This window comes from Symphalangus syndactylus, chromosome 6 (assembly GCF_028878055.3).
Source record: "Symphalangus syndactylus isolate Jambi chromosome 6, NHGRI_mSymSyn1-v2.1_pri, whole genome shotgun sequence".
NCBI lineage: Eukaryota > Metazoa > Chordata > Mammalia > Primates > Hylobatidae > Symphalangus > Symphalangus syndactylus.
Window position 1 is genome coordinate 85,624,218 of NC_072428.2, and position 27,068 is coordinate 85,651,285.

Here is a 27,068-nt window from a genome sequence, read left to right on the forward strand (position 1 = left end):
CTAGCTTCAAATAATTTCACCAACTCATGATGCATGTATCCAAGGGATGTTTGGTATGGTTTTGACATTTGAGGTTTAAATGCTTGTATATACATTTGGGGTACCATTTTCCGATAACTTACCTATACAGCTAGCATAAATTCTTTGCTTAAAATAATTCACTAAATTTTATCTAATCCTACCACACAGTAAGGGATCCAGTAAATGTCTGCCGAAAAATGCATATAGGGTAATATATTCTAGTTTTTAAATATATGGTAATACAGAAACATTCTATAGTTCTCAAAACAGTACAGTAAGAAAAAAACAAAGATTGGAAAGAAATACTACTTTAAAACCTGTATCTTTTAATTTTTTTACTTCAATAGATTAAAATGTTTAATAAGTTTAACAACTTAGCTAATGAATCTCCACTGCATACTTTTTTTGTTTTCACCAAATTTTACTTTTTTTTCAAATATATTAAATCTTTGGCCCAGCTTTGAATTGTCTTTATTTTCTTTTCTAAGTTATTTACATCATTTATTCAATTATGAAATGTGTACAATTAATGTTACAAAGCATCTCTTTTGGTATAATGAAATTTTCCAAAGCACGTTTTAAATTTCATGTTTGAAAAATTGTTATTTAAAATTTCTATTTACTTTAAATATTTGGTATATTTCCTTTATCCAGAAAAAAAGGAAAAGCTTTTGTTAAAGTGAAATCCGGTTACTTACTAACAGTGCCATGAAATTACTGCTTAGCTGGGTTGTCAGTGTGAGCCTTTCATCATCAGTGGTGAAAAATGTTAATGACATCATAGTATTATGGGCAAATCAATAGAGCATGTTAGTGTTTTACCTAATTCTCAGATAAATCAGTTATTCTTTAATAGAGCCAGAGCCTAAATAATGAATTTTTTCAAAGTACATCAAATCCGATTAGTGATTACAAATTGTCATTTGTTTGGATAAGCCAGAGTAAAATGTTTGCCAAATTCAGTACCTGCCTTCCATAATTCCTTTACCTTCATACATTACATTATCCCACACAAGATAGAGGGGTTGTCTGAAGAAATTTAAACTGACTCTTAATTAAGTGGAACATATATTAATTGATTGGTAATTGTTTGATTTATATTAAATTTTAAGAATAAACTTGTTTATTTTTATAGGGTATTTAAAGTGTCCAGGTACTTACAATAACAAGTTGGACTGAACACGTTGTATCTCAGGAATTAAGAATTTTTCCTAAAAGAAGGTAAGACAATTAAACTTATACACATTGGCATGTTCAGTTTTAGTGAAAATTTAGTTACTACTGCACTTCTGTGGCGTATAATTTATAAGATAATTTTTAAAAATTAAGAGCACTTTCTTTTTTTGTTTATATAGTCTTCTGTAGAATTATTTGGGTAGATGAGAGGGCTCCAACATTTAAAATAAAAATCAGTTTGTAGGAATTGCCATTCAAAATGTTAAGAAGTGGACTGCTACCATTTTGGTTTAAAAAAAAAAAAAAAACTCCATACTTGGGAATTTCACTGGGTTTGTGATGTTCCCCATGAGCCACAGAGCAGAGATAGCTGGAATGTGAGCATATTGCTATCCACAAAAATCCTTTGGCTAACCTGCCCCTTCTACATTTCTTGGCCCACATATGGTTACTATCATCCAGAACCCATTCAAAGGCTGAGTGCCATACTCAGGGTGGAGAAGTCAGTTTATAATGTGTTACACCATCTTAATTTTGACCTCACATGTGAGATTGAAATATCACCTGTAAAGTAAAATACAGTCAGGAAATCTGAATGTATACATACTGTATTACTTATTTTAATGCTTTTCAACCATAAAGGTTTCTCAGGATTCATTTCATTATATAAAGTAGGAAGAAAATTTGGCAACATTAAGTTTACCATTCCACCATGGTTACATATGTTGCTATTGAAAGGAATGGCTACAATGAACAAAGAAATGAAAACATATTCTTGAAGATCTATATCGTATGGGACTGTTAAGAGAAAATAACACTGACTTTAAATATGTTTCTTTTTTTCTTATGGACCTTTGAGTAGAATAAAATTCATTTGTCAATTTTGTTTTGATTTTTTTTTTTTTTTTAGTAAATCTGAAGAATTCACAATTTTATTGGGTTCCTTTTGATTTAACTGGATGATTATACCCATTTAATGTGAACAAATACATTTTTCTCTAGGTTATTCATATTAGTACCAATAAAAGTAAAAAATTTATGAAAAATATATAATGCTATATATTTTATCATATAAGGCAAAAATTTACTGATTTAAGAAGTATGTTGAAATTGTTAGAGCTCATATCAAGTTGGTATGGATATTTGATTCTTTTATGGGGAATATACCTCATATCTTTAGAATTGGTAGAGCACTAAAAACCTCAAAAATGACTTGTAGTGCCACTTCTCTAATACATACATGTACATTTATGCATACATATATACACACATGTATATATAAATTAATATGTGTATATATACATATATGAATTAATATGTATGTGTATATATTCATTATTTGGCTAGAATAATTTTCAGACTTCCATAATACTAATTTCCTGGATGTTATTTTTCATGAGTGCATCATACACACAAAGACTAAACACTTGCTTCCTTTTTCAGTAAATAATAAACCTCTGCTCCTTCAGTTACAATTGCTTCCAAGTTCACCAGTAAAGGAGGCAAGATTCATGAGACGAATTTCCTGGGTACTAATTAAAATCTGTTTCAAATTTATAAAGGCCAAAGTTATACATAGAGCTGGTGTCGCTGTCATTACCACCATTGTCTTTTAATGTTTATTTGGAATCAAGCCAGTTCTTAAAAATTAATTTAGAAAAACATCAAGAGCTCATATGGATGAGTCTTAAATCACTGAATGCAATTGACAATATACACATTGAATTGAAACAGGATCGTGGATAGAAGTCAACCAATGAAAATTCATAAAATATTTAGCAAATATGACTAAAACCTGATGAAATTTTACTTCCAGATATTGCATCTAATAGAACTATGTGCGGAACTTAATTTATGATTCTAAGTTTTGGGTAACACACATATAAGCTAGGATACATAAATATCAATTGGTTGGAAAATATCTGGTCATCTCAAATTGGGGGCTATCAGACCTTCATTTTATCTATTCTTTTTGCTTTTTTTTTTTTTTTTTTTTACTGGAAGTAACCTGAAAAAGAATGGTTAACATATCAAATGAGTTTTGAAATAGCTGATATAAATAATTATTTAAAAGCATAGACAATATATTTTTCTTGTCTAATTCTGTCAGTAAATAACTTATTTGCTTAAGCAATGCCTACATAGCAGGATCCATGATACATTTATTTCCTCTCCCAAATCTGAGAATAGCTCTGCCATTGTTGACTATTCCCTCAACATGGCTCCATATATGTTTGATTCTAAACAAATTCTAGATTAAATATATACAAATGCCTTACTAGCAATCTCATAATAAAGATTTCAAGCATTTATTTAAAAAGTAGAAAGTAAATAAAATTCCACATTAGCTAAAAGTGAAGTTGAAAATATGTGGATAACAAGGAAATAGATAAAAACCAGAATGCTAAGATCAACAGTAGTATATAATTTGCTATTTTAAGTTTAAATGCGTTTATTTTTATATGATCATTGAATAAGTTTGATCTGGTTTGTAGGGAGATGATCGCATATGAAATTGCACTATAGACTCAGATAGTACCGGAATTCCAAGCTGTATCACTATTTGACTTTGAGAAAATTATTCTACCTTATTTCATTTTCTCATTGATACATTAGTGCCAGCAGTACTTAATTTTATTTGTTTAACTTATCTAAATATTTTGAAATATTTTATAAATTGAATTTTGGAATAGTTTTTCTTTTCTGTGATTAGTTTTGAAACTATATTCATCTTATTTGTAAAAGCATTCTACTTTTTTAATGATTGTTTGAGTAAAAGTCTTATTTTTCTTTTTAAGATTGTAAGCTTTTTGAAGTGAAAAATATTTTTCTTCTTTTTTTGAAAAGCATTCTTTATTTGGCAAGTAATTATTTATTATAACACTTTTCAAAAATTGTATTATTGATTGATCGATCCTCATAATCTGGTGAAGTACTTGGAGCAGATAGAAAATTACCCATATGTTTTGGATGAGGAAACAGGTTCAGAGAGAATAAGTGACTTGGATGAGGCTAATGAAGCAGAGCCAGTATTAGAAACTAGAACATGACTTCTGATTCTGTGCCTTCTCCCACTATACTTCAGAGCTTTCTGCTTCAATATATTATATAATTGAATGTTTACTTCACACATTTTTCAGAAATACATCTATTTTGTAAATTAAAGCATTTCTGCCCATGTTTCTGGTTTTTAAACACCTTCATCCATGAGGAGCTTCTTTTGAATGCTTTATGAACCCCAATTTTTTTCTTCCTTATGCCTGCCTCCACCCACCAGTTTAAAGGGACAGACAATATTACTTCAGTGAGTGAGTGAAAGAAAGAACAAGAACCTTTGGTATAGAAATATGGCCAGTGAATAGAGTTAAAACAGAACCATTAAGAGCATTTGAAATTCTCTAGAAAATGTTAGGATGGATGCTCCCAAACTTACAATGGGGTTACATTCTGATAAACCCACACATAATTGAAAATATAGTAAGTTGAAAACGCATTTAATACAGCTAACCTGCCAAACATGGCAGCACAGCCTAAACTACATTAAATATGCTCAGACACTTATATTAGCCTGAAGTCAGACAAAATTATCTAACACAAAAGCTATTTTATAATACAATGTTGAATATCTCATGTAATTTATTGAATATTGTACTGAAAGTGAAAAACAGAATGGTTGCATGGGTATTCCAAGTACATTTTCTATTGAATGTCTATCACTTCTGCATCATTGTGAAGTCGAAAAATTTTTAAATTGAACCAGTGCCAGGTCGAGGACTATTTGTATTTAACAAATTAATACCTTTTTTTTTCAAATGAATAGTCAATATGTTCACCTATTATTTTAGCTGTTACTAATTGTTACTTAATTTTGATTTTCAAATAAGTTGTCTTAGCTTATACCATATTTATATCTCAGTCTGTTTTCTAACCACTTACAAGATGTTTGAAGGAACTAGAACATGTTTTCCCTATTTAAAAATTCCTAGACATTTTTTTAAAAAAAGAGATGGCTTGGGCATACTAAGAAAATTATGCTGCAATTGAGTTCACATTTAGTTTTAGTAACAAGCAACCTTAGTGACCTGGTCAAGTAGCAAGCTCTTACCTCACGGCCTTGACTCAAGTGTCAGTGCCCACAGGGTCATAAAGAGTGCTTAGAGGCTTGGTTTTGCCCCTGAGAGAATCTAGCATACATGCCTAACCTCCTCTGCACCCAGTGAGGGTGGGGATTGGCATGGCTATGAGTAGGTGTGGAATGTCACCCACCTCTTTGAAAAACTTCATTGCATGTTAGCACAAGTCATTGTTTATTTATTTATTTTGCTGGCTAATTAGTTCTTCTTTCCTCAAACTCTTCTTCTCTTTTTCTTTTTCTTTGATAATCTGTACTAAATGTTTTTAGGTCTACAGAATTTCTGAGCCAGAAGGAACTTAGAAAAATCATCTCAGTGTTTACATTAAGAAATTGGGGCAAAGATGAATACAAATTACGGAAACCAAGATCCCCAAACCCCAACTCTAATTCCACATTTGTTTCCCTTATGTAGTAAGATCTGGCTCTCAAGATAGTCCTTTTACTAAACTTCCTTTTTCATTTATTTTGGGAATCTTTTGATAGTTTCCATTATTTCCATTATTCATTATCATTGTCATAAGCAGCAATTTTTGTTTTTGTGAACAAAACAAATGTGTGACCCCCTGTTCTACCAATAAAAGTCTGTCAATGAGTAAAATTAAAGGAGCAAGGAAGATTGAGTAATTTTTAAAATACACATCTAATATAGCACTTCAGAGAACCACTCTGTTTGGGGAAGGGGATTTTATGGCTAGCTAAATATTTGTTGATACATGTATGAAAGGCAAAACACTCTGCATAAAACTCCTTAAGGCATGTAAAAATGTTTTGGCGGAGTCCTCTCTACACATTTATTTTTCTTCATTAACTGTATTGAGGAATAATTTAGATGAAACAAACTTCGTCTATTTTAACAGGCTCAGATTTCTTGGGTTTTAATGAAGTGTATATCCTTTAAACCATTATCACAAGCAAAATCTAGAATATTTTTATCACCCAGGAAAAATTCTTCCTCTTTCCTTTTTTGACACTATGCATTAATTTGTATTTCATATAAATAAGTATATAAATGTAAGTGTATACTTTTTCACTTAGCAAATAATTTATACATTTATCTATGACTTATGTGTATTAGTAGTTGATTTTTTTATTACTGAATGGTAGTCCATTGAATGGATATACTATATGGATATACTACATTTGGTTATTCATTCACTTGATGGATATATAGTTGTTTCCATCTTTTGTCCTTTGTGAATTGCTTTCCTATGAGTATTTGTATACAAGTCTTTGTACGAATATGTGTTTTCATTTAGTTTGAAAAATACATGGATTGGAAAATCAGGGACATTTGGTAGGTGTATGTTTAACTTTGAAGAAATGACAGTTTTCCAAAACGGTTGTACCATTTGACATTTCCCTGAGCAGCATGTGAGAGTTCCTGTCAGTCCGCATCAGGGCTCTGCAAACTATAGTACTTAAGCCAAATTCGGGTTTATTTGTGAATAGAAGTATATGGGAACACAGGCACATTCGTTTATGAACGAGCTGCTTTCATAGGCAGAATTGAGTAATTGTGAAAGAGACCTTATGACCTTCAAAGCATCGGATATTTACTATTCAGCCCTTAAAACAAAAAAATTGCTGACCCCTGCTCTACATCCTAGCAAAACTTCATGTTATGAATCTTTAATGTGTATGTGGTGGTATCCGAATAGGTCTTTAATTTGCATATGTCTGATAACTGATGATATTGTGCATATTTTAATTTGTGTATTTACCATCTACATGTCTTCTTTCCTTAAGTACCTATTCGAAACTTTTGCTCATCTTTTTCATTGGCTTTCTGGCCTTATTATTATTATTGAATTATAGGAGCACTTTATGTCCTCTGAAGACAAATTCTTTGATACATGCATGTGTGTGTGTGTTTTGTGAATATTTTCTACCATTCTATGATTTTCTTTTTCAGCTTCTTTTGAAAAGCAAAAATTTTATTATTGATGAAGTACAATATGTTTTTCTTCTTATTTTTTCGCTTGTGCTATTGAGTACTATCTAAGAAGCCTTTGCTTACCCCAAGGTTAAAAAATTTTCTCTGATGTTTTCTTCTAAGAGTTTTATTCTTGTAGTTTTCAAAGTTTATAATCTGTTTTTGATCCATTTAACTCCCCTCCCCTGCAGGAAAAACATCTCCTGAAATTTTTATTGAATTTTTTTAATCCATAAAATAATGTTTCTCTGGATATATTTTTACTATTAATTTCTAAATCTATGGTCAGAGAACATACTCTGATAGAATTAATTTAAATCTATTCAGAGTTGTTTTAAGGCCCAGAATATGTTGAACTAAGTGACTGGTCCACTCACATTGTGTACTTTTCAGTTAATGACTATATCCTCTAAAAATATCAATTAGGTTAAGATGCTTCAAAGCATTATTTAGATGCACCAAGATTTCATTAATATTTTTGGTTCTTTTTTTTAAATAAAATCTCTTTTAATAACTATGCAATGTTCCTTCTCTTCCTTCAATTCAGTCAAGTAGTTTTTGTACTATGTAATTCTTTTTTAGACTTATAAATCGACTATTGTTATCATCTGCCTTTTATTTTTGTATTTGATAATGTTTTTGCTTTTATGTCTATTTTAGCTGCCATTCATATAGTCATTCCAGCATTCTCATGCTTATTATTTGTGTCTTCATTTTAATTCATATGTGTAATACTGCTGTTGAACATTTAATATATTCTGATTTCTGTTTCTTTGTAACATGTAGCCCCTACCAAAATAAAAAGCTTTTAGGATTTTATTTTTATCACTGATATTTTCAAGTGTAATTATGTTATGCCTTTTGGGATTTGCTTTATTTTATTTTCATTATACTAAGGATTCAGTACACGCTTTCCACCTGAAAACTCATTCCCTTCAGTTATGGGAAATTTTCTGTGTGTTTACATCAAGATGTGTATGAAATGTATATATATATGAAATATATGCATATATATTCTTCCCTCTAGTCTGTTGGTCCTAAAAATATGATATTTGACTTCTTTAATTGATCCACTAATTTTATTTTTTTCTATTTTATTTTCTCCTTTATGAAAACTTTTCTTGGCTTTATCTTCCAACACTTCTACTAAACTTCTTATTTCAGTTATCATAGTTTTAATTCGTAAGTTTCTTTTTCTTTCTTTCTTTTTTTATTGTGACTGAGGAGTCTCGCTCTTGTCGCCCAGGCTGGAGTGCAATGTCATGATCTTGGCTCACCGCAACCTCTGCCTCCCTAGTTCAAGCAATTCTCCTGCCTCAGCCTGCCAAGTAGCTGGGATTACAGGCATGAGCCACCATGCCGGGTTAATTTTTTTGTGTTTTTAGTAGAGACGAGGTTTCACCATGTTGGCCAGGCTGGTCTCAAACTCCTGACCTCGGGTGATCCACCCCCCTCGGCCTCCCAAAGTGCTGGGATTACAATTGTGATTTGTTTGCTTGTTTGTTTTTAATAGATTAAATGTATTTTCTTACTGCTAGATAATATCATTTATAGTTTTGATTTGACATGGTCTTCACGTTCCTCATTATTTCCTCCAAGTTCTCTTTATATTAGAGATTTTGGAGGGTTTTGTTCATTATTTATATTATCAGCTTTCCTCATGGTCAAGTAATTCTAAGCTGTCCATTGGTATTTATAAGTGAGAAATCAAGCCATTTTTGAAAGTACTCTGTTGGGTGGGAGTTAGACTGGGTATGGAAGAAGTTAGAGGGTGTTTTGTGGATTATTAGACTGCTGTTTATATTGACCAATAAGTGCATCTGTCTTTTTACTCTGGACTACCAAATGATTAGACAGGGCTCTCTAGAGGGACAGAACTAGTAGGAGATATATAGATATATATATGCTGTTTTATATCTTTATGAAAGAGAGTTTATTAAAAAGAATTGACTCACAGGATCACAAGGTAAAGCCCCACAATAGGCTGTCTGCAAGTTCTGCAAGTTAAGAAGCAAGGAAGCCAGTGGTGGATTAGTTTGAGTTCCAAAACCTCAAAAGTAGGGAAGCCGACAGTGCAGCCTTCAGTCTGTAGCTGAATGCCCAAGAGCCCCTGGCAAACCACTGAGTAAGTCCAAGAGTCCAAAAGCTGAAGAACTTGGAGTCTGATGTTCAAGGGCAGGAAACATCTAGCCCATTAGAAAGATCAAGGCCGGAAGACTCACCAAGTCTGCTCTTCCATCGTCTCCTGCCTGCTTTATTCTAGTTTTGTTGGCAGCTTACTGGATGGTGCCCACCCAGGTTGAGGATGAGTCTGCTTTTCCCAGTCCACTGACTCAAATGTTAATCTCCTTTGGCAACACCCTCACAGAAACACCCAGGAATAATACTTTGCATTCTTTAAGCCAATCAAATTAACCCTCAATATTAACCATCACAGATAATATGTAGAAAGTTCTTCAGTGCTTTTCAGTTTCTTCAATAGTTGGCAAAGGAGAAATAGCTGCTGATTACTGATATTTTTGGAACAAGGTATAGGGAACTGTTGCCTCCTCATCTCTTCTTCTGGTAGAGTATGCCGTTAGTGCTGATTATCTCCCAGTTTCCTTAGAGTGGATGGGCTTGCTTATCCTGAGAGGTCTCTAACTCCCATTTGCTAAATTAATAAACTTTATGTGAATCCATTATTCCCCCAGTTCCTTGAAATCTTATGTTGAGGTGGTCACTTTCATCTTTCCTCCTTGTCTTAATGGATGAATGTATTTGTTTGTTTATTTGTTTTAATTCTCTACTATGCCTTTCCTGGGGTAAAGAATGGGAGGGGAGATTGACTTTTGTGCTTAATCTGTCTGGTTTCATTAGAATTCATATTATGTTCTTAATAAATAATTACATAATTTTCATAGGTTTATTTAACTCAAATGTTATTATCAATGATGGCAATATGTTTCCATAGGTTTGATAGGCAGAAGAAATAATTTCCTGAGTTTCTCAAAAATAAATATCTACAGTACCAGTGATCAATCAGTTCTCCCTCCTTTATGGCCATATTTTTAGGATCATTTTATAACTTATTGACATCTTTACCACAGGAAGAGACAAAGATTCACATCTGTCCATTTTAATACATGCTAAGAAGTTTTAGTAAGAGGTTTAATACAGGAGAGTTTGGGAATTATTGGCTAAAATGATGCTTTGGGATTATCTGCAGATTTCATTACTCATGTTATTTCTGTCCTCCTATTACCATAGGTAATTGACTAGAGCTGAAGTGGGAGTATAGACTGAAATACAGTTGCAGCTCATCTGGGTTTCATTAAAACTATATCCCTGTTGAGCTACAACTGGACTTTGCAACAATTTATGTCTAGGAGTGCTACCCACAGTCACTGGGAATTTGCCTGAGGTCTGAGACAGTTGCTCTGAAAACTGTCCCACTCCCTCTTCCTTAGTGGAAATGTAACCAACAGTTAGCTAGAACTTATAATAACAAAGGTAAAGAAATAATTATAGAGCAATAGGATATTAACAAAATTGAGACTTGTAGATCATTGCACAAAGATCTATGTAGATTAGTTATTTTGACTGGTATTCTGGAACAATTTATTTTCATCTATACTACAAGAGTTGAAAAGTAGACCCTCAAAGTTTTAGGGAATTTTATCTCATTTTATTCTAAATATGTGTTTGTAAGTGCCCTTAAGCTTTCTTCGTTAGGACAATTCTGTTTGGTTTCTAAAATTGTGAAGTCAAAAAAATTAAGATCAAATTATGGAATTATTTTTCAATCAGAAGATCAGAGAAGTTCAGATAAAATTACTGAACTGTCTATATTTTAAGTACTGCTTTACCAAGTGTGATTAAAAACTCAGCTGGGCACGGTGGCTCACACCTGTAATCCCAGCACTTTGGGAGGCCGAGGCTGGCAGATCACCTGAGGTCAGGAGTTCAAGACCAGCCTGACCAACATAGTGAAACTCCGTCTCTACTAAAAATACAAAGTTAGCCAGGCATGGTGGCGCATGCCTGTAATCCCAGCTACTCAGCGGGCTGAGGCAGGAGAATCGCTTGAACCTGGGAGGCGGAGGTTGCAGTGAGCTGAGATCGTGCCATTGTACTCCAGCCTGGGCAACAAGATCGAAACTCCATCCCAAAAATAAAAATAAAAATAAATCTCAGAAAAGAATATCAAACTGTTTTTAGAAAGCCATCTTACTGAATACTATGACAAAATTGACATAATTTGAAGTGGTTTTCAACTTTTAAATATCATTTCATCAATGTGTGACATTTTGATTGGAATTTTGCCATAAAAACATTTTTTTTATAAAATACTAATGACATTTAAAAAGATTGTTGCCTTAACATCTTGTAGAATTTGCTACTCACAATATGAAATTTCCCTTGGATATTGGTTTAAAAGCTATCACAAAGAGTATGGAGGTACAAAGATGAGTAAAATAAAAGCATATGCAATCATAAAAATGTTTCAGGACATCTAGATTCTAGTTGTTTATACCATTAGAAAAAAATCAATTGCAGTTTTACAATAAATTTAAATAACATCCCAAATTTCTTTTTTAAATGGTAAAGAAGCCCCTCTAAAGCAACACTACTCTAACTTGCTACCTAGGCTTGCCACTCTGCTACAGCTTCATTCAAGAAAGCAATGAGACCTGATGGAATGAGGAATTTAAATTTTTATTACTGGATAATATGTAAAACAAACATCCTTCCACCTCTTACCATGAATCTCATGTAATTTCTAAACTAGTAGATAAGTGTGTTGCTCAAATTTATGATTACAAAGAGGGTACACATGTGAAGTGGCAATTTTGATAGAATTACATCATATGATTGGTCTGTCAAAATGCCTAATTTTAATCTCATCCTCTAATCTAGCTAACGCTATACAAACCTTCATATCTTAGCTAAATGGCACCACCACAAAAAAAAAAATACGTTCATATTTTATAGTAATCCCAGCTACTCGAGTAGCTGAAGTGGGAGTATACTTGTTTCTTAAGACAGGTCTTCTATATATTACATTTTTCTCTTAAATCAAGAATTTTAATTCTCTATGTACTGTTTTATCTCTTGTAGTTGCTCAATTAGTAACTTGATTGTGTGATTAAATAAGCTTGCATCTAAATATGATGTATTTTGCTGAATCATTTTCATGATTTCTTGCTGCTTCTAACCCAATATGAGTAGTGTATTATTAAGTGGCTTTGAATTGTGGATGTATAGATATAACTTGAGTTACCAAATCCAGACATGGTAATATGTTATCAAAAGCTTTTACAATCATTACCCTCAATATATTGGTTTATTTATTTTCAGAATCATAATGAAAGTATTTTATTATAACTGAGAGTAAAGTGCCACCAAGAAGAGGCACAAAATGTAGTTGAAAAAAAAAATCATTTTTTAAACTTTGGCTTGAATATTAGAGGGCATAGTTACAAATTTGTTAACTTATTAGTTGCTTCTTTTTTAAACCAAAGACAACAAAATTAGACTTGGAATAGATTTTATAGGTTGTTCTGCATAATTTATTTAAGTATAAGGACGAAAGAATTGAGAAAATAAAGGCAGGCTGCTTTGTCCCAAATCACACAGTCGATAGAAAGTCTAGTTATGGAAACCTAATTTTGAGACCTACGAAGACAGTTTTCTGACTGCAAACATGTGGATTTCATTTCAGATATTTTCCAAATTTAAAAATGTATTCTTTTGAAAAATTTTGCCCCAAGCAAAAGATAAATTGCAACATTCACATTTTGTGAATGATGGAAATCTTTACCTCTACAGCCTGGTTGGCTTAATGCAAGGATATCCAAAAAAAAAAAAAAAATGAATCTAATGTCACTCATTTAACAACAAAATGATACTGTCAGCATTTTGATTAATGTCTATTTTGAACCAAGAGACCATTGTCTTACAGAAATATTCTAGACCAATTGCTAGTCTAGACTACAAAGTTGGACAGAGGTACCTTCTAAATCAAATCCTTTTATATCCCACAGGCTGAGATCATGCACATCTGAGATGTGTTAGTTGAAATTCCACACAGTCTTCAATTGCCAAGTTTGGATGGAATGAACATAATACTAAAAGTAAGGAAACTAAGAAAAATTAACATTAAAAACTTTTTGCTATATAAAGGTTCTACAGAGAGCAGCAGGAAAGAAGGGCCCCCAGCATTCTCCACTCACAGATTTAAACTTGAAGCTGACCTATTGTTACCTCCAGGGAGGAATTGGGAAGGTTAGGAAAAAGATTTCAAGATTGAGCAACCAATTACAATTAACTCAGAAGTATTTTCTCAACAACTTCCTGTGGGGGGACACATATGTATGGGATGTGATTCCTTCACTCACAGCTTGATCAAAGTATCTGACAGTTTGATTGAAGAAGTATTCTCACCATTTTACCAGTTCAACCTTTATTTTCTGAACATTTAGAGGATTACAAATATTATTATAAATTACTGGAGCAAAAGAGGAGTAAAAATATATGTCCTACAATCAAAATATGCCATCATGAGAGCAATATTGTAAAATTTTCAATGAAATATGTTAAGTGCTAAAATGGCAGAGTGCCCACTTCTCAGTCTTCATTTAGCCTTCATGTAACTCCCATGAGAAGAATATAGGAATTTAATTTATTTTATTATGGTGATAAATATGGAGAAATAACCTAATATAAAACTGGGCAAATTATATAAATAAGGGATTATCGCAAACCAGGCTAAAATATGCAGCAAACATATGAAAGGTTCTAAAGCTTACTTATAGGAAACTGCCAACTACAGCAGTAATGAGATGCTGTTTTCCTTCCTTCAGGTCAGTGAAAATTAAAAGTGGGGAAGCCAATCAGTTTTTCCTATGGTGCCAGGAAGTAGGGATGCTCATGGCTTGTAAAAATCCAAAATTGCTATTAATTCATGAAAAGGAATATCTACTAAGATAAACATGTATAATCTTAATAAAATAATAACTAACTAGCAAGACAAATAAACAAGGAGAGAAGTAAAAAACCCTCCAAAAATATACAAAATGTTCATCATTGGGGAAAAGTTAGGTATGTGGTTTTGATCCATATTATTGAATATTTTACCTTGATTAAAAGTGTTTGTCAGATCCATACATTTGACTGGAGGCTTTCTTTTGACATGTTTTGTGAAAAAGCCATTTTTGCTAAACAGTGTTTTTATTGTGACACTGAAATAGTGTTTTTTAAACAAACTCATTGTGTGTGATATATAAGTATACATCTTTTCATCTATGTGAAGAAGGATATGGAAAAGGCTGTTGTTAACCTTGGAAACCTGTAGCATAAGAAATGAAGTTCATATATGGATTGTTGTTAATTTTTCCCCTTACACAGATTCTTATATTTTGGCTAATTTAGGGAAACCTATTAAGATTTTGCTTGAAAATATTAATTGTGACAAAAACATAAAGAAAGGCTGTAAAATAATGAGAGGAATGAACTTGAAATATTTTTGTATTACTAGTGTTTATAATTTATGGAACTGTGACTTCTCCCCATCCACTAGTATAGATAGTTAAGAATTTAATGTTGTTTTTAAAATTAAGATTTTTAACAAAATATATAATTGTTATATTTTTGCATCTGAAAATTAATTTGATACCATTTCCCATGTCTGTTAGTAGGTAGGTTGGAGTAGATAATATTGTCTTGCTGTACAAATGACTTGCCCTAGTCTACATGCCAAATACAAAAAAAATTATTGACTCATGTTCAGAAAGAAACTCTGACATAGTTATATCAATCAAAAGGCAAATATGAGAAAGCAATTCCAACTCCATTGAGAAGCTATTCTTTCAACAAAACAAAGTGTTGCTAACTGGCTCTGAATAGGTAATTATGTCAGTCCATGGCATAGAGTACAGATAAAACAGCTAGGCTGATGCGTCACAGCAATGGTTGGTACAGATCTTTGAATTTTAATTATGTTCAAGTTAGAAACATTTTTAAAAATGTGCTTTAGGTATAGACATAGAAATAATTATTTTTCTTCCTTATCCATCACCCTGCAAAAATTAAGTTTTTATAGCTAGTGCTTTGTCCAATGAATTTGTAAACAGAAATTCTACAATTTTGCTAGAATTGTTTTTAAATTTCTACTTCTATATAATGTAATGCAATAAACATGTAAATTAATTTCTTATACATACATTAATATATTTACCATTTAGGCCTCATCTACATAGTCAACATGAAAAACTTTCAGAGAGTAGGGCAATATGTTTTTCACAACATAAATAACCTATAAAATATATGTTAAAATATTGATTTAAAATATGTCCTAAGGCCTTTGAAATGTAAAATGAAATATAATTTCTAATAGAAATGCAAGTCAGCATCACTTTATTACATTCCTTCTTTACACATTCTTGAAACTATCAAGTTTTGTGGACCATAATGTCACTAATGTTACCCTCTGTGGTAAAGTTTGTTGGGAAGAGTTTAGGAATAGGTTTTGGCCAATCCCAATTTGTGCATTTTCTACCTCCTACAGATTTTTACATAATACTAGCTTCAGTTAACTTAAGTATTGAGGATTGCTTCTATTTTCAGAATAAAGGCTCTTCTCTTACATGTTTTGAGTTTTATCTACTCAGGTGATTAAACTAGACCCAGAGTTTACACCAAGAAATGGTTGCATAATGTGGTAATAGTTTTTTTTTTAGTCAAGTATTCAATATCACTCAATTCTGAATAAAGTATTTTTAATAAATACATGAAATTAATAATAATGCTTAGCAGAAATTTTTAAACTAAATCTTAATAAAACCATGTACCATAGTAAGTAGACATTCTACCTTCTCATTTTCCTTACAAATAAGCACTGACAATTAGGCAGCATTTAACATTTAGCATGCTTATCTTCACAGCTGCAGTGGCATTGAAGGTGATTAAGAATGGCAAGAAGAGTTTTCTTTTGTAAAGATTTGAAAATAGAGGAAAATAATGATTTATTCTCCCTTGCTTGTTGAGTGGTTAGAGGTAGATAAGCGGATTTGTAGTGAGGTCATCAGTCACAATTGGTTGGTAATTTGAAAATGGATTAGCTTAGAAGTAGCAATTTCTGCTCCATGGGTTTCAGTGAAAAAGTCTGCCTAATTCTGTAAGAGACCTTGTAAACTGGCAGAGATCAATGCCTACCTAATGTGCCATTATGCACTGGGCACACTTCAATGATTACAGCACAGCTGTGGCTGGGTTTTGCTTGATATTTCTTTGGCACTTGCACCACAGGTGCTCCACATGACTATTTTACCCAAAGGAATAAACCCTTTAGAGAATTAAAATGGAGGAGCGGTTTTGCTTTCTAAGAAGCTTTTCACTTTTGAACTGAGGAATGGCCAGTGTCAGATGTCAGTAATGTTAGCCTAGTAATAAAGACTAAACAACTTATGGGGAGAAAATCATCTTCTATTATGTTTCTGGATGGCCCTTTCTTATTTTAAAAATTTTAGGGGATAATACTACCGGCCTTTGTAACTTGAAAGAACATGGTAATGCAAATTTCCAAATGGAAATGTTCAATGTTTTATGAAAGATATTATTTTTTAATGGAAGAGACAGCATTACATAATTTTTTACGTTTTTCTGATAGGTCATGAAAATTAATTGGCAATGGAGAAGGAAAAGGAATTCAGTAAAATAAATTTAAAATAAAAATTGAATGTAAGATACACCACTGATAATCCTTAGTCTTATGATCCCAAGATTTCTGTACTGGCTATGTGCAAATATTATATGTTGGAATAATGGGTAAAATATATTAAGAACAGATAAGTAATTTGAAATGCAAATCTATATCATGCAAATAATAAATTCTGTTTTACGCTTTACACAAAGAAATACTAAGTAATATTGCTTAAAACATTATTTATCTAAAAATTTATTATCTAAAATTTTTATCTTATAGTTCATTAAGTATAATACGATAAATAATGAGATGCTACAAACAACATTCCAAGGTAATATAACACACAGAAAGGAGTTTATTGAGAATAATTTTTGATTGATTCCTTGGTACCAGCAGGAACAATATGTGGTATACAATCTAACTCTTTACAGTCCAGTTTTTAATGGAATATCAACATAGGTTTACAGTTAATCAGCAATCTTATCAGAAATGTTAGCTCTCATTTAGGTACCTGACCTTTTCAAAGTAAAAAAAATACAATACAATGATTAGACAAATAATGCTTTAAGATTTTAGGGGCAAAGAAAAGGGTTTTCTGTTCCAAATTATTTCTCGATCTGCTCATGTAAAATCTTTTCAAGAGGGTACAGTCATCTAATCCACAGTTAAATGTTCATCTCTGAATGAAGTGGTCCAGTAGAGGTAACATTTACTTGAAGTTTAGTACATGAAACAACAGTAGCAATAGACCCATGTAATACTCCATAAAAGCATGTTCAGATTTCAAATGAATAGTTAATTTTTAAAAGGGCTTACTTCAGATGAGAACTCCTATTCTGGTGAGAGGACTTACCATGCCATGGGAGTTGTGGGGGTTGCTGTAGGAATTTGGGAAACGAGACAATTTGAAGGCTGTCATGTGAAAGGAAGGTGAAGCTTTAGCTGTGTGGATTCCCCTGGCTAGTACTCAGAATATTATGGCTCCTTAGACACCGTTAAGATAAATAGGAAAAAAAAAACTTTTAAATGTGTAAAATCTAAAAATGGAAAGAGTATAACATGGAAAGCAATACAAAAGGTAACCCTTTTTCAAGGGTATTTAAGATCAAAGAAGAGGTCCTCGGATTCTAGATGAGCCAAGGACACAGTTTTTTTGTTTGGTTGGTTTGGTTTGGTTTTTGGTTGTAAAAACAGCTTTATTGATGTATAATTTACATACCATAAAATTCACCAATTTTAATTATACAATGCCGTGTACATTTACAAGGTGGTATAATTATCATCACAATCTAATAATGGAATTTTTTTCGTCTTCCCTAAAAGAAACCACTAGCTGTTACACCCCATTCTCTCCCACTTCTAACCCTAAGCAAGCACTAATCAAATTCTTGCCTGTATCGATTTGCCTATCAACATATCAATGAAATTATATAATTTATGTTCTTTTGTGACTTTTCACTTAGCATGTTTTCAAAGTTCATTCAATTTTAGCATGTATCGTTACTTCACTCCTCTTTATTGCCAAATAATATCCCTTTGAATGGATATGCCACAATTTATACACCACTTATCAATCAATGGCCATTTAGATTTTTTCTTCTTTTTGGATATTGTGAGTAGTACTATGAATATTCATGTATAAGTTTTTACATGGACATGTTTTCATTTGTCGTTGGTACATATCTACAAGTGGAATTGCTAGATCACATGGTAACACTATGTATAACTTTTTGAGGAACAGCCACACTGTTTTCCACAGCAGCTAAAATCATTTTACATTCTCACCAGCAACATGCATGGGTTCCAAGTTCTCAATATCCTTGCTAACATTTGTCATTATATATTTTTTATTATTGCCATCCTAGTTTTTGTGAAGTAGTGTCTCATTGTGGTTTTAATTGCATTTATTTTGTGTTTGTGCATCTATCTTTATTTTTAATTTTTTATTGATAATAATTGTACATATTTATGGGTTATAGTATGGTATTTTTATACTTGTATATCGTGTGCAGTGATCAAATGAAGACAATTGGCATATTCATCACCTCAAACAGTTATCATTTATGTTGGGAACAGTCAAAATCCTCTTTCCTAGCTATTTTGAAATATACAGTAAATTATTGTTAACTGTGGTCACCGTGCTGTGCTATGGAACACAGGAACCTATTGCTCCTATCTAATCGTAGTTTTGTACCCATTAATGAACCACTCCCTATCCTGTCCTCCCACCTACCCTTTCCAGTTTGGCAATCACTATTCTACTCTCTACTTCTATGAGGTCACCTCTTTTAGCTCCCACATATGAGTGAAAATGTAGTATTTGTCATTCTGTGCCTGGCTTATTTCACTTAACATAATGTCCTCCAGGCTCATCCAAGTTACTGCAAATGAAAAGATTACATTTTTTTTTAACAGCGAATAGTACTTCACTGGATGTGTATATACCACATTTTCTTTATCCATTCATTTATGGAAGGACAAATAGGTTTTTCCATTTCTTGGCTATTGCAAATAGTGCTCCAATAAACACGGGAGGAGTGTGTAAGCTCTTTAGCTTACTGATTTCCTTTCTTTTGGATATATACCCAGTAGTGGGATTGCTGGATTATACAGTTTTTTAGTGGAACCTCATACTCTTTTCTAAAATGGCTGTATCAATTCACATTCCTACCAAACAATATATAAGCCAAGTTCAGAGAACACACAGACAGGCATGTTTTTTTTGTTTGTTTTGTTTTGTTTGTTTGTTTGTTTGTTTTGATGGAGTCTTGCTCTGTTGCCCAGGCTAGAGTGCAGTGGTGCAATCTCAGCTCACTGCAAACTCCACCTCCCGGGTTGAAGCAGTTCTCCTTCCTCAGCCTCCCGAGTAGCTGGGACTACAGGCGTGCACCTCCAGGTCTGGCTAATTTCTATGTTTTTAGTAGAGACGGGATTTCACCATGTTGGCCAGGCTGGTCTTGAACTCCTGACCTCAAGTGATCCATCCGCCTTGGCCTCCCAAATGGTCTTTGAACTTCTGTGACCTCATTGTGTTCATTTATAAAATGCATTGAATAGATTAAATATCTTACGTTCTGACTATTTTAAAATGATGTAAATTACTTTATGGGTGCCACTTATTTGTGTAATTGGGTAGCATAAATTTAATTCATTTAAACATTCAATATTTTTTAGAAAAATCTACTTTAAATTTGTTTAAAGATTAGCTGGGCATGGTGGGCCACACCTGTAACCCCAGCTACTAGGGAAGCTGACATAGAAAGATCCTCTGAGCCCAGGAGTTCAAATCCAGCCTTGGCAATATAATGAGACACTGCCTCAAAAAATATAAAATAAAAAAGAAAGATTACGTATATAAACATTTTAAGATTCGTTAAATTTTTAAGCAATAAATATGGAAGTATCTATTTCCTGAAGCATGGGAAAATTAGACTTCACATTTTATTTACATGTGGTGCAGTGATGATTCTCGGAGAGATACTGGAATATAAAAGGAAAATTTCTCTTTTGTTACCATTTTTCTAAACCCAGCATTGAAACCTGTTATTATTATTTTTGTATATTTTTATGAGTTTAAAAATTAACTAGTCAAATATTCCTTCTCATTGTCTTATAAGAACTTGCTAATGCAAACCACAAAATTACATGCTGAGTTTTCAGATACTATGGCAAATCAGTTGCAAACAAACAACCTTTGAGTGCTTGGCATGGCTGGTCTACACAATGGTACACTGAACAGAATACTGGTGGTGCTAATTTCACTTCATATACATTTTCCTCCAAGTAATACACATAATCATAAATCTGAAAAAGTAGTTTTATCCACTTTTCAAGGTAAAGGAATATATAGATAGGGAAAAAAATTAAACAAATTGAATCAAGTGATATGGAAGTTTAGTAAAGTGAAAATTTGTATTATTTGAGAAGTAACATCATCTGTTAGATTGGTGACTGAGGTTTACAGTTTGTCACAATCCATTCTTCCAATTAGAAAGACTTCTGAAATATATGCTCTTTTGGAATTACTGAAAAACAGAAATACTTTACATTCAAAGCAAATGGAATACACTAAAAATTTTTTTAATTGCCTTAAGAGTAAGGAAAAATTGGCCGGGCGCGGTGGCTCACGCTTGTAATCCCAGCACTTTGGGAGGCCGAGGCGGGCGGATCACGAGGTCAGGAGATCGAGACCACGGTGAAACCCCGTCTCTTCTAAAAATACAAAAAATTAGCCGGGCGTAGTGGCGGGCGCCTGTAGTCCCAGCTACTCGGAGAGGCTGAGGCAGGAGAATGGCGTGAACCCGGGAGGCGGAGCTTGCAGTGAGCCGAGATTGCGCCACTGCACTCCAGCCTGGGCGACAGAGCGAGACTCCGTCTCAAAAAAAAAAAAGAGTAAGGAAAAATTAACAAAAAAAATGGGAGTGATGTTTTTTGGTAAGCTGAAGAATGTGTTAATTACCTTGATTGTGGTAATTATTTTATAATTACATTGTACATCTTCAATATATACATCTTTTGTTTGTCAATTATACCTCAATAAAGCTGGAAAAATTCATATTGAAACAACCAAAATGCTATGATTCTAGGCTTCAGATGATTTGGAATGAAAAATTAAGAGAACGTGACAAGTTTAGTTAATAATAAACTAAGGTAATGCAAACTTTATTTTTTACTTTCATCAAGAGATAAAAATAGCCTGACTATGATATGAAGCAGAACCTAGTATGGTCCTTGGTATGTAGCTGGAGTTAGTCATTCTTAAAAATTGAATTATTTAATTAATGTGGGTATGTAGTGAGTCAAACACATAAAGGAATTCCTTGTTCTGTGTGCATGTTATAAAAAATAAATATAGATTTTAAACATTACATATTATTCTATGCAACACAAATTATTTATTTTAAATATTAAATGTAGATTATTGGTGATATAAATGACATCAAATATTTAGATCCTTGGAAATACATGATTATGGCATTTTTAAATAATGCAAATATAGTTCCTTGCAATTAAAAAGTTGAAACATACAAAACCTTGCTAAGGTCCTAAAACAATATAACATATTCTTGAAGAATAAGAGCTCTGAATCAGGGCGTGGATGGAAAGGGATTTTTTTTTTGGTGGGGAAAGTGAACTACCTTTGAATTCAGCTGCCTTGTCTTCTATTTCTCTGAACTTTTACTCATATTCTGAGCCCTATATCTTTAAAGAGCCATTCTGAGGATGAATCAGATAAAGTATTAACATAATTTTTGTCAAAAAATAATTAGCTATCATTATCTAATAAAACATGAATCCATCAAACTAAAGGCAATAAATCAGAGAGCTTTAAATACTATTTTCTTTTCTAGAGACTCATATTTATATTCATTGTTTATCAAAGTCTACCATTTTAGATACAACATTTTCAGCAATTCTTGAAATAATTTTTAGAGGATGGCATCATATTTCACAATGAAATTCTATGCCCACTCCTTCCTTTATCTATATTGCTCTCGATCTGTTCTACATTCTTTCACTTTCTGCCACTAAATTCAATGTGAACTCAATATGTGAATGAAAGAATTTAGTTTGGATGAATATCAAATCAAAGTCATTACAGATACATTGAGATGCCTCATATCGATTTAATTTTTCTTCCCTTAGATTAAAAAGTCCACTAATAAGTATTTTTTAAAGTTGAGATAGAAAGAGAAGGTGAATTTTAAAATTTTTTAACAAAATTGAACCTGTCAAGACTTCAGTGGAATTTTAATCCTTACGGTTTATACATTGAATTTGAGGGCTATGTTTTTGTTACCAAAGGAAAGGAAATAGTTCTTATTTCTTTCTTCTTGTTCTTTTTTTTTTTTTTTTTGGAGTTGGGGTCTGATTCTGTTACGCAGGCTCTACAGTGCAGTTGCACAATCACGGCTCACTGCAGCCTGGACAGCCCCAACTCAGGTGATCTTCCCACCTCAGCCTCCCCAGTAGCTGGGTTATGGGTCCACACCACCATGCCCACTAATGTTTGTGTTTTTTCTGGAGACTAGGTTTCACTATGTTGCCCAGGCTGGTCTCCTGAGCTCAAGCGATCCACCCACTTAGGTCTTCCAAAGTGCTGGGATTAGAGGCATGAGCCACCAAGCCTTGCCAACTATTTCTTTATATTCAACTTCCCTTATGAGAACCAAAGGTAAAACAAACAAAACATTAAATGAAACTCTGAGAAAATTTAAAAGTAATAAAGATTTCTTATGTTTGAATTTATATTAGTCACAATTGTTGGCATCACCAGCGTTTACATTGTAATATTTAGTTAAAAAAGAAATATAATAAGTTTTCTATTAAATAAATAGGGATTTATTAATTCCTACTGCCATAACTGCATGTTTTAAAAATTAAATTTCGCATGGATGTTTGCGTGTATATGTGCACATATTTTTTTTCTTATATACTTTTGTTATGCCTGTATTGCTTTCATTTCCTGGAAAAACCTTTGGTAGAGCATAAAGTCAAAAATTCTTTATATTTGCCTTTTGTTTAATGTCTTCCCACAGGTTTTCAGGCACCTGCTATATTGTCTTCTGTATTTAAACAGTAAGGGAAGTAGACTTATTACAGAGAGAAGTTTGATTTTCTTTTCTGAAGCCACCTGGGAACTGTAGATAAACAATATAAGTAAAATGGGAGAAAAATGTTTGAGACCACCACCACCACAACACAAATAATAAAATAAAATAAAGCTTTGGTTACATTGTCAAAAAAAAATAAAAGAATACAAGAGAAGTGGAGAATGTGCACTGCCAAACACACATTGAGACCTGCTGTTTTCCCTGTTGGTGTCCACATGGCTTTGATTTTCATCTAATTGCAAGAAAACACAAACATTGGCAAAGGCTTTACTAGATGTTTGGTGACCCCACTGTGTTAAACAGAACTTGAATTTGTGTGCCTAAAGCAAACCTCTGTATGATGTGTGTGTTTGGCTTTTATTCCCAGAAATTTAATAGGTCCATCAATCAAAAAAAGGAACATAATCTAGAAAACTGGGGAAGAGATTTGACAGTGAGTTGAAAAAATAAGCACATTCTCCTCCTTCATGACCCTTGTCATCAATACCTTTGAAAAGAAAAATCATTCAGTTCATAAGACACAATTCCTAACTGGAATTCAGTATGCTATTTAAAGTGCTCAATACTCTTTACAGAAAGGGACACTGAAACTGAAGGTCAAGTTTTCTTTTCATTTTGATGAGTTCTAGGAGACGAAGCATTTTACCATTCTACATTTGGCCATCTCCCTAGCCTTGTCTGATCTCACCCCAAAATTCAGGGAGGAGATTCTGATGAACTTATATGGTAATACTGTTAACTAGGACAGATTTAGGGCTGTGTTTCCTATTTTGTCTTTGTTTCAGTATTTCAAAGTCAACTTTGAAGATTGTTCCTGAATCATAGTGATTGAACAAAAATAATATGATACTTAGAAAATGATAATCGTATCCTTTGACTGTCAGGAGAATTAGATTGAACATTCCTTTAGTAGGTAGTCACTTTGCTGTTTTTACCAACTAGTGTCAGCCGAAAGTTTGAAGCAAAGACCTGCTCAGAGACAGATACACATAGCATTTACTTTAAAAGAGAATGTAAATGCTCAAATTTCCTTTAAATATAAAATTAAATATAAATTAGTCATCTGATTTCCTTGTATCATACAACTATCTAAATTTAAAAACAAATCTAAAAGGTCATTTTCAGACATGTTGTTAATAACCATAGCAGCTTCATTCAAATCTTTTGTATGCGACTTAGCATTTATTGCCTCCCCAATCTAGCATTGTCAGCAATTCTGGAACCAACATATCCAAAGCACGTAAATCTTAAATAATTGATTGTCCAGTATGCACGAAAAAAATTTAAGGAATAAATTTAATTTTTTTATTCTTAAAAAATGCAAGGTATGTTTGCACAATGAAAGAAAGTGGCATTTTTAAAATTCTGACAATCTTTGTAACTGGAATTTAAGAAGTTATGTTTCCATATGCAAAATTAAACTAAGACCAGTGAATCAGTGGTATATATAGCGTTTACTTTTAAACTAATAAATTCCAAGTCTCTTATTATTTTATTTATTATTAGTTTAACAACACTCTTACTATGTGAATTATGTGGAAAAAAACCCGGCATATATATCTAATAAGCAGCTAGTTTGATACTTTGTTTCTGTTATGTCATTTTTGTTAATAGCCTCTTTTTTTTCTGCCACATGCAATCGGTTGCCAACTTCTATACATTCTTCCATAAAATATCTCTATTTCTGTAATTCCATTTTCATTGATAACGCATTTTTTTGGTCCTCTTTATGTTTCACTTAGTAAATTAGAGCACTGGAAAAGAATCAAATATTATTTTGAGTGTTTTTCTCAGATTTTAAGCCTAATGATGTGTAACATTAACAGTAATAGTTGAACAGAAACATTGAGGAGAAAAATGAGTGTAGGTTTGATGACATTTGACTTGCTACATTACTTTAGAAGTTCCAACCCATAGTTTAACACATGCATGTATTGATGTATCTGCTTTCCATGCATTCTGGAAATGGTTAGTATGTGTTCATTGGTATACTGCTTCTAGAATGGTATGATGTTGGGTGTGCTGAGATTTAAGTGTTCTAGTAAGTTTGGAAGCCAAGCTTCCTCTTACTGTTCATAACCTTTAAACTCCCCGCCCCACCACACACACACACACACACACACACACAATTCTTAAAGATTAACAACTTATATTAACCTGTTAAAATGCTTATTTTTCTGTAAATAAAATTTAGATAATTTTTTTCATTACTTTAAAAAAAAATGTTTTTTTTAAGATGGAGTCTCACTCTATTGCCCAGGCTAGAGTGCAGCGGTGTGATCTCTGCTCACTGCAACCTCCGCCTTCCAGGTTCAAGCGATTCTCCTGCCTCAGCCTCCCAAGTAGCTGGGATTACAGGTGCCTGCCACCACACCTGGCTAATTTTTATGTAGAGACGGGGTTTCACCATGTTGGCCAGGCTGGTTTCAAACTCCTGCCCTAAAGTCATCCACCCGCCTTGGCCTCCCAAAGTGCTGGGATTACAGGCATAAGCCACTGCGCCCGGCCCCAAAATTTATTTTATCATGGAAGTTTTTGTTTAGTTTTGGTGGAGTTTTCTTAGGGAAAGTGTGACAGAGCACAGCTGTTAATAGATACTATATAGAAATGAAAATATTTTTTCTTTAGAAATCACTGGCTTAATGTTATCTAATGACTTAGAGAAGGCTGTTAGAATGAGAGAAGCTTACAAACTTCACAAATTAGAAGATGTTTTAGGATAGGAAAGACAATTATGTTTGTTAATAAATGGGGGAAACAGTAAAGATAAAAACATTTTAATAAATTATGATGTTGCTAAAAAATATGAGGATGCTTAGAATACATACTAATTTAATTGCTAACATAAAAAATGGGTTTCTTTACAAAGCTTTTGGAGGTTAGCTGTTCTGGAAGTTGAATAAATTATTGGCAAGGTCAAGGAGAATGAAATTATTTTATAACAGCCACAAAAGGAAGTGCAACAAGGAGTCAACTAGGAAACTAGGAATATTTTTTTTTTTAACTGTAAACCAGCTTTGAGGATCCAGCAGTGACTAAAAATCATGAATTTACTGTGGAGCTAATTAATAGTTGTGGATTTATTCCAAAAAGGATGATGCTGTGACATACGCACAGATGGTGGAATTTCTATATACATCATCTTTGTCAGTGCAAGGTTGGTGCGGTTAAGGGCTCAGGTGATTCTGAATATTATGGAAAATAGCATTTAAAATGGACGATCAAGAAATTCCATTTCAGCATGGCTTCTGGGTAGCAGACAAACAGCAATTTCTCTGTTCTTTTAAATATCCATGAAGATACAGAAGAAAAAGAAAACATCTCAACACTATCAAAACACACTTTAATAATGACGAACATTTGTTGAATTCTAGCTATGCCAACCAAGTATTGCCATAAATATTGACTCAGTTTCTCTTTTCAAATATTTTATGGCTATCCACATATTCCCCCATTTTATAGCTGAAGACATTGAGATAGGGAAGCTGAGTAAAACACTCAAGA

General features: G+C 32.8%; 1 protein-coding gene across 4 annotated transcripts in view; it reads left to right on the forward strand.

Moving 5' to 3' along the window:
* The window catches only part of SEMA3A (semaphorin 3A), a 530,580-nt gene that overhangs the window by 181,366 nt on the left and 322,146 nt on the right, over nucleotides 1-27,068 (forward strand). For 2 of the 4 annotated variants that reach the window (XM_063642072.1, XM_063642071.1), the window contains exons 4-5: nucleotides 1,157-1,242; nucleotides 13,292-13,381. The gene's annotated coding sequence lies outside the window, so the exon portion shown is untranslated. The remainder of the gene's footprint in view (nucleotides 1-1,156; nucleotides 1,243-13,291; nucleotides 13,382-27,068) is intronic. The other 2 variants (XM_055283378.2, XM_055283377.2) reach the window with 2 other exon arrangements.